Source organism: Oncorhynchus mykiss, chromosome 24 (genome assembly GCF_013265735.2).
Source record: "Oncorhynchus mykiss isolate Arlee chromosome 24, USDA_OmykA_1.1, whole genome shotgun sequence".
Taxonomy (NCBI): Eukaryota; Metazoa; Chordata; class Actinopteri; order Salmoniformes; family Salmonidae; genus Oncorhynchus; species Oncorhynchus mykiss.
The window spans coordinates 552,785-565,832 of record NC_048588.1 but is presented as its reverse complement, the minus strand read 5'-3'; the positions used below and the strand labels follow the sequence as shown (position 1 = coordinate 565,832).

The following is a 13,048-nucleotide window of genomic DNA, read 5'->3' as shown; positions in this document are numbered from 1 at the left end:
TTCTAAGATATATATATGTATACCTATATGATATGTATACCTACCGGGGTTTGGGGTTGATTCTATATCAATTCAGAATAAAGTGGGAAAAAATGTCCCTCATTTAAAAGGGATGAGGAAATGAAAAAGGGAATTGTAATGTCAGTTTACTTCCTAAATTGAAGGAGCTTAAATAGAATTTATCCCAACCCTGATACCTACCCCGATACCCACATCCTATAATCTCCAGTAATCTTTTTCCCTTCAATGATCCCAATCTCTAATCTCTAGCTCCTGTGAACAGATCTTAGAACAGTTGGTGTCAAGATGACATAGCAGCATACATGCAGGCAGTCCAGACCAGGGCCTGTATTCACAAAGCATCTCAGAGTGGGACTGCTGCTTTTAGGATCTGTTTAGCATTTTAAGTCATAATGAATTAGAGGGGCAACCTGATTCTTGATCAGCACTTCTACTCTGAGACACTTTATGAATACGGCCCTGGTAATGAATGTTGGAATGGAGGGCTCTTTCTCAACTTATCTCTCCTCGATTCCTCGCAGCCTCCTCTCCAAACCGAGGGTCCGAGTGAAGGGACCCTGGACTAGGGTTTGAATATATTCCCGGTATTTTACAAATGTTCCACCCCTAGAGTAAATCACTTTTTTCCCCAGGTATCCCGGTATTTCCTGCCAAAACCGTAAGTGTCATTCAAAAGCATATGAAGCAGGGCCTCCTGAATAGGTCTAAGGAACTGCATCGGAGTGCTCGCTGTACCACTAGAGATCCTGGTTCGTATCCAGGCTCTGTCGCAGCCGGCCACGACCGGGAGACCCATGCATCGTCCAGGTTAGGGGAGAGTTTGAACGGCTGGGATGTCCACTGACACGGTCGCCAGGTGTTTCCTCCGACAATTTGGTGCGGCTGGCTTCCTGATTAAGCGGGCATTGTGTCAAGAGGCAGGGTCGCGTTTCGAAGGCTCTCGACGTTCACCTCTCCCGAGTCCGTAAGGGAGTTGCAGCGATGGTACAAGACTAACTACCAATTGGATACCACAAAATTGGGGAGGCAGAGGGGACATTTTTTTTTAAAAAGCATTTAAAGTATATAAATGGCCTATATCTGGTTTTTATTAGAGCTTTAATCGAAAATTCAAGCCTGATGTTGGATAACGGCACAATAATTTGGGCTTTTTTGGGCTAGGGCTCATAAAATGTCTTTAATGTGTGGCTTATACATTAAAGACATTTTATGAGCCCAAATAAGCTGTGCTGTTATCCAATACATATATGATATATAGGCTACTGCACATTACGCACAACAAAAAAACATGAAATCCCGTTTTGTAGCTACCAATATGCTCTCTTGGGTAAATAAATTAAACTAGCTCCAGTAGGATATTTCTGAGTGTGAACTGTATTACTGTACTGTATTGTATTATTGGACTGGAATTACACACCTCGTTCAAACCATGATAAAGCTGAGAGAACATGTGATTCTGGTGCCGCACATGCGACCTACAAAGTTGCAAGCATAGGCTAGCGAATTTGGTTTTAATTTTGAAATATAACAGAGCCTATTTGTATAATTAGTAGGCTGACTCATATATACCTTTTCATAATATTTCCCCTAATGTTATAAGCCTACCTCCTCTTTCTATTGTAGTTGCCTCATTCCTTCCTCGCTTTCAATCATTCTAATGACATGCTTTAATAATATAGGTCTAGAATCAGATGTGGACGGCTTTCATTTCTCTTCACGAAGATTGAATGGTTATGGGTCTGAATGAATAACTACTATAGCCTACCGCCATTGCACGCTCGCTCTTCTTTCAACCTGCCCATGAGTTCTATTGGCTGCTGTATTTAACATTCAGAAAAAAATAGATTGTGTCCCTCTTCGACTTGTCCCCCCCCCCAAAAAAAAAACAAACATGTCCAGCAAGCTATTTTTGGTCTACCTTTTCCTGCATGGGACTCCAAGAGCTAAGGAGCTTTTGTTAAGGAGAGAGGCCAGCGGAGCACAGGTGCATGCACATTGCCCAATCGCCAGAGGCTAGTTAGAAGCTTATTATGCATAACCCCTCATTCATTACCTGAAAGAGGTAGGCTAGGACATATACAGCTCTGGAAAAAATGAAGAGACCACTGCAAAATGATCCGTTTCTCTGGTTTTACTATTTATAGGTATGTGTTTGAGTAAAATTAACATTTTGGTTTTATTCTATAAACTACTGACAACATTTCTCCCAAATTCCAAATAAATATATTGTCATTTAGAGCATTTATTTGCAGAAAATGACAACTGGTCAGAATAACAAAAAAAGATAGTGTTGTCAGACCTCGAATAATGCAAAGAAAATAAGTTCATATTCATTTTTAAACAACACAATACTAATGTTTTAACTGAGGAAGAGTTCAGAAATCAATATTTGGAATAACCCTGATTTTCAATCACAGCTTTCATGCATCTTGGCATGCTCTCCACCAGTCTTTCACGTTGACTTCCGGCGCCGACAGAGATGGCGTCTCGCTTCGCGTGCCTAGGAAACTATGCAGTATTTTGTTTTTTTATGTGTTATTTCTTAGGTTTTATTACATACAGTCGGGAGGAACTGCTGGATATAACAGCAACGTCAACTCACCATCATTAAGACCAGGATACGACTTTCCAGAAGCGGGTCCTGTGTTTTGCCCACCACCCAGGACAAAGGATCGGATCCCAGCCGGCGAACCAAAACTATTACGCCATAAAAGGGGCAGACGAAGCAGTCTTCTGGTCAGGCTCCGGAGACAGGCACATTGCGCACCGCTCCCCAGCATACTACTCGCCAATGTCCAGTCTCTTGACAACAAGGTTGATGATGAAATCCGAGCACGGGTAGTATTCCAGAGAGACATAAGAGACTGTAACGTTCTTTGCTTCACGGAAACATGGCTCACTCGAGAAACGCTATCGGAGTCGGTACAGCCAGCTGGTTTCGTCATGCATCGCGCCAACAGAAACAAGCATCTTTCTGGTAAGAAGAGGGGCGGGGGAGTATGCCTTATGATTAACGAGACGTGGTGTGATCATAACAACATACAGGAACTCAAGTCCTTCTGTTCACCTGACTTAGAATTCCTCACAATCAAATGTCGACCCCATTATCTACCAAGAGAATTCTCTTCGATTATAATCACAGCCGCATATATTCCCCCCCAAGCAGACACATCGATGGCCCTGAACAAACTTTATTTGACTCTATGTAAACTGGAAATCACATATCCTGAGGCTGCATTCCTTGTAGCTGGGGATTTTAACAAGGCTAATCTGAAAACAAGACTCCCTAAATTCTATCAGCATATCGATTGTGCTACCAGGGTTGGTGAAACCCTGGATCATTGTTATTCTAACTTCCGCGACGCATATAAGGACCTCCCCCCACCCTCCTTTCGGAAAAGCTGACCAGGACACCATTTTGTTGCTTCCAGCCTATAGACAGAGACTAAAACAGGAAGCTCCCACGCTCAGGACTGTTCAATGCTGGTCCGACCAATCTGATTCCACACTTCAAGATTGCTTCGATCACGTGGATTGGGATACGTTCCGCATTGCGTCAACAACATTGATGAATACGCTGATTCGGTGAGCGAGTTTATTAGCAAGTGCATCGGCGATGTCGTACCCACAGCAACTATAAAAACATTCCCAAACCAGAAACCGTGGCTTGATGGCAGCATTCACGCAAAACTGAAAGCGCGAACCACTGCTTTTAACCAGGGCAAGGTGACCTGAAACATGACTGATTACAAACAGTGTAGCTATTCCCTCCGCAAGGCAATCAAACAAGCTTAGCGTCAGCATGGAGACAAAGTAGAGTCGCAATTCAACGGCTCAGACACAAGACGTATGTGGCAGGGTCTACAGTCAATCACGGACTACAAAAAGAAAACCAGCCCCGTTGTGGACCAGGATGTCTTGCTCCCAGACAGACTAAACAACTTCTTTGCTCGCTTTGAGGACAATACAGTGCCACTGACATGGCCCGCTACAAAAACCTGCGGAATCTCCTCCACTGCAGCCGACGTGAGTAAAACATTTAAACGCGTTAACCCTCGCAAGGCTGCAGGCCCAGACGGCATCCCCAGCCGCATCCTCAGAGCATGAGCAGACCACCTGGCTGGTGTGTTTACGGACATATTCAATCAATCCTTATCCCACATACTTCAAGAGGGCTTGTTCCTGTTCCCAAGAAAGCGAAGGTAACTGAGCTAAACAACTACCGCCCCGTAGCACTCACTTCCGTCATCATGAAGTGCTTTGAGATACTAGTCAAGGACCATATCACCTCCACCCTAACCGACACCCTAGACCCACTCCAATTTGCTTACCGCCCCAAAAAGTCCACAGACGATGCAATCGCAACCACACTGCACACTGCCCTAACCCATCTGGACAAGAGGAATTCCTATGTGAGAATGCTGTTCATCGACTACAGCTCAGCATTTAACACCATAGTACCCTCCAAACTCGTCATCAAGCTCGAGACCCTGGATCTCGACCCTGCCCTGTGAAACTGGGTACTAGACTTCCTGACGGGCCGCCCCCAGGTGGTGAGTGTAGGTAACAACATCTCCACCCGCTGATCCTCAACACTGGGGCCTCACAAGGGTGCGTTCTGAGCCCTCTCCTGTACTCCCTGTTCACCCACAACTGCGTGGCCATGCACGCCTCCAACTCAATCATCAAGTTTGCAGACGACACTACAGTGGTAGGCTTGATTACCAACAACAACGAGACGGCCTACAGGGAGGAGGTGAGGGCCCTCGGAGTGTGGTGTCAGGAAAATAACCTCACACTCAATGTCAACAAAATAAAGGAGATGATCGTGGACTTCAGGAAACAGCAGAGGAAGCACCCCCCTATCCACATCGATGGGACAGTAGTGTAGAGGGTAGTAAGTTTTAAGTTCCTCGGCGTACACATCACGGACAAACTGAATTGGTCCACCCACACAGACAGTGTGGTGAAGAAGGCGCAGCAGTACCTCTTCAACCTCAGGAGGCTGAAGAAATTTGGCTTGTCACCAAAAGCACTCAAACTTTTACAGATGCACAATCGAGAGCATCCTGTCGGGCTGTATCACCGCCTGGTACGGCAACTGCTCTGCCCACAACCGTAAGGCTCCAGAGGGTAGTGAGGGCAAACTACCTGCCCTCCAAACTACCTGCCCTCCAGGACACCTACACCACCCGATGTCACAGGAAGGCCATAAAGATCATTAAGGACAAAACCCACCCGAGCCACTGCTTGTTCACCCCGCTATCATCCAGAAGGCGAGTTCAGGACAGGTGGATCAAAGCAGGGACCGAGAGACTGAAAACAGCTTCTAACTCAAGGCCATCAGACTGTTAAACAGCCACCACTGGCTGCTGCCAACATACTGACTCAACTCCAGCCACTTTAATATTGGAAAAATGTATGTAAAAAATGTATCACTAGCCACTTTAAACAATGCCACTTAATATAATGTTTACATACCCTACATTATTATTCTCATATGGATACAGTGCCTTGCGAAAGTATTCGGCCCCCTTGAACTTTGCGACCTTTTGCCACATTTCAGGCTTCAAACATAAAGATATAAAACTGTATTTTTTTGTGAAGAATCAACAACAAGTGGGACACAATCATGAAGTGGAACGACATTTATTGGATATTTCAAACTTTTTTAACAAATCAAACACTGAAAAATTGGGCGTGCAAAATTATTCAGCCCCTTTACTTTCAGTGCAGCAAACTCTCTCCAGAAGTTCAGTGAGGATCTCTGAATGATCCAATGTTGACCTAAATGACTAATGATGATAAATACAATCCACCTGTGTGTAATCAAGTCTCCGTATAAATGCACCTGCACTGTGATAGTCTCAGAGGTCCGTTAAAAGCGCAGAGAGCATCATGAAGAACAAGGAACACACCAGGCAGGTCCGAGATACTGTTGTGAAGAAGTTTAAAGCCGGATTTGGATACAAAAAGATTTCCCAAGCTTTAAACATCCCAAGGAGCACTGTGCAAGTGATAATATTGAAATGGAAGGAGTATCAGACCACTGCAAATCTACCAAGACCTGGCCGTCCCTCTAAACTTTCAGCTCATACAAGGAGAAGACTGATCAGAGATGCAGCCAAGAGGCCCATGATCACTCTGGATGAACTGCAGAGATCTACAGCTGAGGTGGGAGACTCTGTCCATAGGACAACAATCAGTCGTATATTGCACAAATCTGGCCTTTATGGAAGAGTGGCAAGAAGAAAGCCATTTCTTAAAGATATCCATAAAAAGTGTCGTTTAAAGTTTGCCACAAGCCACCTGGGAGACACACCAAACATGTGGAAGAAGGTGCTCTGGTCAGATGAAACCAAAATTGAACTTTTTGGCAACAATGCAAAACGTTATGTTTGGCGTAAAAGCAACACAGCTGAACACACCATCCCCACTGTCAAACATGGTGGTGGCAGCATCATGGTTTGGGCCTGCTTTTCTTCAGCAGGAAGATGGTTAAAATTGATGGGAAGATGGATGGAGCCAAATACAGGACCATACTGGAAGAAAACCTGATGGAGTCTGCAAAAGACCTGAGACTGGGACGGAGATTTGTCTTCCAACAAGACAATGATCCAAAACATAAAGCAAAATCTACAATGGAATGGTTCAAAAATAAACATATCCAGGTGTTAGAATGGCCAAGTCAAAGTCCAGACCTGAATCCAATCGAGAATCTGTGGAAAGAACTGAAAACTACTGTTCACAAATGCTCTCCATCCAACCTCACTGAACTCGAGCTGTTTTGCAAGGAGGAATGGGAAAAAATGTCAGTCTCTCGATGTGCAAAACTGACAGAGACATACCCCAATCGACTTATAGCTGTAATTGCAGCAAAAGGTGGTGCTACAAAGTATTAACTTAAGGGGGCTGAATAATTTTGCACGCCCAATTTTAAAGTTTGCCACAAGCCACCTGGGAGACACACCAAACATGTGGAAGAAGGTGCTCTGGTCAGATGAAACCAAAATTGAACTTTTTGGCAACAATGCAAAACGTTATGTTTGGCGTAAAAGCAACACAGCTGAACACACCATCCCCACTGTCAAACATGGTGGTGGCAGCATCATGGTTTGGGCCTGCTTTTCTTCAGCAGGAAGATGGTTAAAATTGATGGGAAGATGGATGGAGCCAAATACAGGACCATACTGGAAGAAAACCTGATGGAGTCTGCAAAAGACCTGAGACTGGGACGGAGATTTGTCTTCCAACAAGACAATGATCCAAAACATAAAGCAAAATCTACAATGGAATGGTTCAAAAATAAACATATCCAGGTGTTAGAATGGCCAAGTCAAAGTCCAGACCTGAATCCAATCGAGAATCTGTGGAAAGAACTGAAAACTACTGTTCACAAATGCTCTCCATCCAACCTCACTGAACTCGAGCTGTTTTGCAAGGAGGAATGGGAAAAAATGTCAGTCTCTCGATGTGCAAAACTGACAGAGACATACCCCAATCGACTTATAGCTGTAATTGCAGCAAAAGGTGGTGCTACAAAGTATTAACTTAAGGGGGCTGAATAATTTTGCACGCCCAATTTTTCAGTTTTTGATTTGTTAAAAAAGTTTGAAATATCCAATAAATGTGTCAGGTGCGTGAATGAGGACCCAAAAGCGAATTAACAAACAGAGTTTCTTTAATGATGAACACACGTGGGCTCAGATGGACAGGTAGATTCCGACAGGACAGGACAAGGTTGCAGCAAACACGATGATAGTCTGGTTCAGGCATGAGACACACAAACAAGAATCCGACAAAGACAGGAGCAGAAACAGAGAGAGATATAGGGACCTAATCAGAGGGAAAAAGGGAACAGGTGGGAAAAGGGGTGAATGAGGTAGTCAGAGAAGACAAGGAACAGCTGGGGGAAAGAGGGACAGAAACGGTAACCTAGTACGACCAGCAGAGGGAGACAGGGTGAAAGGAAAGGACAGAAACAAGACACAACATGACAGTACCCCCCCACTCACCGAGCGCCTCCTGGCGCACTCGAGGAGGAAGCCTGGCGGCAACGGAGGAAATCATCGATCAGCGCACGGTCCAGCACGTCCCGAGAGGGAACCCAACTCCTCTCCTCAGGACCGTACCCCTCCCAATCTACGAGGTACTGGTGACCACGGCCCCGAGGACGCATGTCCAAAATCCTACGGACCCTGTAGATGGGTGCGCCCTCGACAAGGATGGGGGGGGGGGGGGGAGACGAGCGGGGGCGCGAAGAACGGGCTTGATACAGGAGACATGGAAGACCGGGTGGACGCGACGAAGGTATCGCGGAAGAAGAAGTCGAACTGCGACAGGATTAATGACCCGAGAAATATGGAACGGACCAATGAACCGCGGGGTCAACTTGCGAGAAGCCGTCTTAAGGGGAAGGTTCTGAGTGGAGAGCCAAACTCTCTGACCGCGACAATATCTAGGACTCTTAGTTCTACGCTTATTAGCAGCCCTCACAGTCTGCGTCCTATAACGGCAAAGTGCAGACCTGACCCTCTTCCAGGTGCGCTCGCAACGTTGGACAAAAGCCTGAGCGGAGGGGACGCTGGACTCGGCGAACTGAGATGAGAACAGCGGAGGCTGGTACCCGAGGCTACTCTGAAAAGGAGATAGCCCGGTCGCAGACGAAGGAAGCGAGTTGTGGGCGTATTCTGCCCAGGGGAGCTGTTCTGACCAAGACGCAGGGTTGCGAAAAGAAAGACTGCGTAAGATGCGACCAATAGTCTGATTGGCCCGTTCTGCTTGACCGTTAGACTGGGGGTGAAAGCCGGAAGAGAGACTGACGGAAGCCCCAATCAAACGGCAAAACTCCCTCCAAAATTGAGACGTGAATTGCGGACCTCTGTCCGAAACGACGTCTGACGGAAGGCCATGAATTCTGAAAACATTCTCGATGATGATTTGTGCCGTCTCTTTAGCAGAAGGAAGCTTAGCAAGGGGAATGAAATGAGCCGCCTTAGAGAACCTATCGACAACCGTAAGAATAACAGTCTTCCCCGCTGACGAAGGCAGTCCGGTGACAAAATCTAAGGCGATGTGAGACCACGGTCGAGAGGGAATGGGAAGCGGCCTGAGACGGCCGGCAGGAGGGGAGTTACCGGACTTAGTCTGCGCGCAGACCGAACAAGCAGCCACGAAACGACGCGTGTCATGCTCCCGGGTGGGCCACCAAAAACGCTGGCGAATGGAAGCAAGCGTACCCCGAACGCCAGGGTGGCCGGCTAACTTGGCAGAGTGAGCCCACTGAAGAACGGCCAGACGAGTAGGAACGGGAACGAAAAGAAGGTTCCTAGGACAAGCGCGCGGCGACGGAGTGTGAGTGAGCGCTTGCTTTACCTGCCTCTCAATTCCCCAGACAGTCAACCCGACAACACGCCCCTCAGGGAGAATCCCCTCGGGGTCAGTGGAGGCTACTGAAGAACTGAAGAGACGAGATAAAGCATCAGGCTTGGTGTTCTTAGAGCCCGGGCGATAAGAAATCACGAACTCGAAACGAGCGAAAAACAGCGCCCAACGCGCCTGACGCGCATTAAGTCGTTTGGCAGAACGGATGTACTCAAGGTTCCTATGGTCAGTCCAAACGACAAAAGGAACGGTCGCCCCCTCCAACCACTGTCGCCATTCGCCTAGGGCTAACCGGATGGCGAGCAGTTCGCGGTTTCCCACATCATAGTTACGTTCCGACGGCGACAGGCGATGAGAAAAATACGCGCATGGGTGGACCTTGTCGTCAGAGAGGGAGCGCTGAGAAAGAATGGCTCCCACGCCCACCTCTGACGCGTCAACCTCGACAACGAACTGTCTAGTGACGTCAGGTGTAACAAGGATAGGTGCGGATGTAAAACGATTCTTGAGGAGATCAAAAGCTCCCTGGGCGGAAACGGACCACTTAAAGCACGTCTTGACAGAAGTAAGGGCTGTGAGAGGAGCTGCCACCTGACCGAAATTGCGGATGAAACGACGATAGAAGTTCGCGAAGCCGAGAAAGCGCTGCAGCTCGACGCGTGACTTAGGGACGGGCCAATCAATGACAGCTTGGACCTTAGCGGGATCCATCTTAATGCCTTCAGCGGAAATAACAGAACCGAGAAATGTGACGGAGGAGGCATGAAAAGAGCACTTCTCAGCCTTCACAAAAAGACAATTCTCTAAAAGGCGCTGGAGGACACGTCGAACGTGCTGAACATGAATCTGGAGTGACGGTGAAAAAATCAGGATATCGTCAAGGTAAACGAAAACAAAGATGTTCAGCATGTCTCTCAGGACATCATTGACTAATGCCTGAAAGACAGCTGGAGCGTTAGCGAGGCCGAAAGGAAGAACCCGGTATTCAAAGTGCCCTAACGGAGTGTTAAACGCCGTCTTCCACTCGTCCCCCTCCCTGATGCGCACGAGATGGTAAGCGTTACGAAGGTCCAACTTAGTGAAAAACCTGGCTCCCTGCAGGATCTCGAAGGAGAGACAGGAGTAGTAGCGCTCACCAGTAGCCCTCCGCTTACTGATGAGCTCTGGCTTTTACTGGACATGAAGTGACAAAATGACCAGCAGAACCGCAATAGAGACAGAGGCGGTTGGTGATTCTCCGTTCCCTCTCCTTAGTCGAGATGCGGATACCTCCCAGCTGCATAGGCTCAGCACCCGAGCCGGCAGAGGAAGATGGTAGTGATGCGGAGAGGGGGGCAACGGAGAACGCGAGCTCCTTTCCACGAGCTCGGTGACGAAGATCAACCCGTCGCTCAATGCGAATAGCGAGTTCAATCAAGGAATCCACGCTGGAAGGAACCTCCCGGGAGAGAATCTCATCCTTTACCTCTGCGCGGAGACCCTCCAGAAAACGAGCGAGCAAAGCCGGCTCGTTCCAGCCACTGGAGGCAGCAAGAGTGCGAAACTCAATAGAGTAGTCTGTTATGGATCGATTACCTTGACATAGGGAAGACAGGGCCCTGGAAGCCTCCTCCCCAAAAACAGATCGATCAAAAACCCGTATCATCTCCTCCTTAAAGTCCTGATACTGGTTAGTACACTCAGCCCTTGCCTCCCAGATTGCCGTGCCCCACTCACGAGCCCGTCCAGTAAGGAGAGATATGACGTAGGCGACACGAGCAGTGCTCCTGGCGTAAGTGTTGGGCTGGAGAGAAAACACAATATCACACTGGGTGAGGAACGAGCGGCATTCAGTGGGCTCCCCAGAGTAACACGGCGGGTTATTGATTCTGGGCTCCGGAGATTCGAAAGCCCTGGAAGTGGCCGGTGGATCGAGGCGGAGATGGTGAACCTGTTCTGTGAGGTTGGAGACTTGGGTGGCCAGGGTCTCAACGGCATGTCGAGCAGCAGACAATTCCTGCTCGTGTCTGCCTAGCATCGCTCCCTGGATCTCGACGGCTGAGTGGAGAGGATCCGAAGTCGCTGGGTCCATTCTTGGTCGGATTCTTCTGTCAGGTGCGTGAATGAGGACCCAAAAGCGAATTAACAAACAGAGTTTCTTTAATGATGAACACACGTGGGCTCAGATGGACAGGTAGATTCCGACAGGACAGGACAAGGTTGCAGCAAACACGATGATAGTCTGGTTCAGGCATGAGACACACAAACAAGAATCCGACAAAGACAGGAGCAGAAACAGAGAGAGATATAGGGACCTAATCAGAGGGAAAAAGGGAACAGGTGGGAAAAGGGGTGAATGAGGTAGTCAGAGAAGACAAGGAACAGCTGGGGGAAAGAGGGACAGAAACGGTAACCTAGTACGACCAGCAGAGGGAGACAGGGTGAAAGGAAAGGACAGAAACAAGACACAACATGACAAAATGTCGTTCCACTTCATGATTGTGTCCCACTTGTTGTTGATTCTTCACAAAAAAAATACAGTTTTATATCTTTATGTTTGAAGCCTGAAATGTGGCAAAAGGTCGCAAAGTTCAAGGGGGCCGAATACTTTCGCAAGGCACTGTATATTGTACTCGATACCATCTACTGCATCTTGCCTATGCCGTTCTGTACCATCACTCATTCATATATCTTTATGTACATATTCTTCATCCCTTTACACTTACTTGTGTGTATAAGGTAGTAGTTGTGGAATTGTTAGGTTAGGTTACTCGTTGGTTGTTACTGCATTGTCGGAACTAGAAGCACAAGCATTTCGCTACACTCGCATTAACATCTGCTAACCATGTGTATGTGACAAATAAAATTTGATTTGACATTGCTGTTGAGTGACATTATGCCATCCTGTTATTTTGACCAGTTGTCATTTTCTGCAAATAAATGCTCTAAATTAACAATATTTTTATATGGAATTTGGGAGAAATGTCAGTAGTTTATAGAATAAAACCACAATTTTAATTTTACTCAAACACATACCTGTAAATAGTAAAACCAGAGAAACTGATCATTTTGCAGTGGTCTCTTCATTTTTTCCAGAGCTGTATATCAATATTGAACAGGATTATCTATTTTGGATGCAATTTGAATGGAATTGATGAGAAGAGAGGGGAAGACTGCTCCATTTCACGTCATGCTGTTGATATAAATCATTTATTGTAGTTTACCGGTTTATCGCTGTTTTTTATCCCGGGAAAAGGGAGTGATTTTGGGCCGTAAATCTCAGTAACCGGTTTCCCACCATTCAACCCTACCTTGGACCTTTTACTCCGATACGGTTGAGAAAGAGACGAGGACATAGGATGCAAGGAATCGAAGAAAGACAAATTGAGTCAGCGCCAAGAAGTTGATTCTTAAGGAAAGAGCACACTGTCCGAAAATAATCCTCATTGCCCTTTGACCCAACGGTGCTTTGAGAATGACCTCTGACATCTGTATGGCCTCTGTTTCATCCAGAACATAACATTGCAATTTTGCCAGTGCCTTTTATGATTACGATTGTGTTCTAACAAGCTGACATAACACTAAGAAACACATGACTAGACTGATAGGGAAGTGCAGTAAACCACTAGGGGGTGATGTGAGCCTAGATTTTCCAGTTTAGGAT

General features: G+C 46.8%; 1 protein-coding gene across 12 annotated transcripts in view; it reads left to right on the top strand.

Moving 5' to 3' along the window:
• dock10 (dedicator of cytokinesis 10) overlaps window positions 1–13,048 on the top strand; it is a 177,770-nt gene that overhangs the window by 148,951 nt on the left and 15,771 nt on the right. The window lies entirely within an intron of this gene.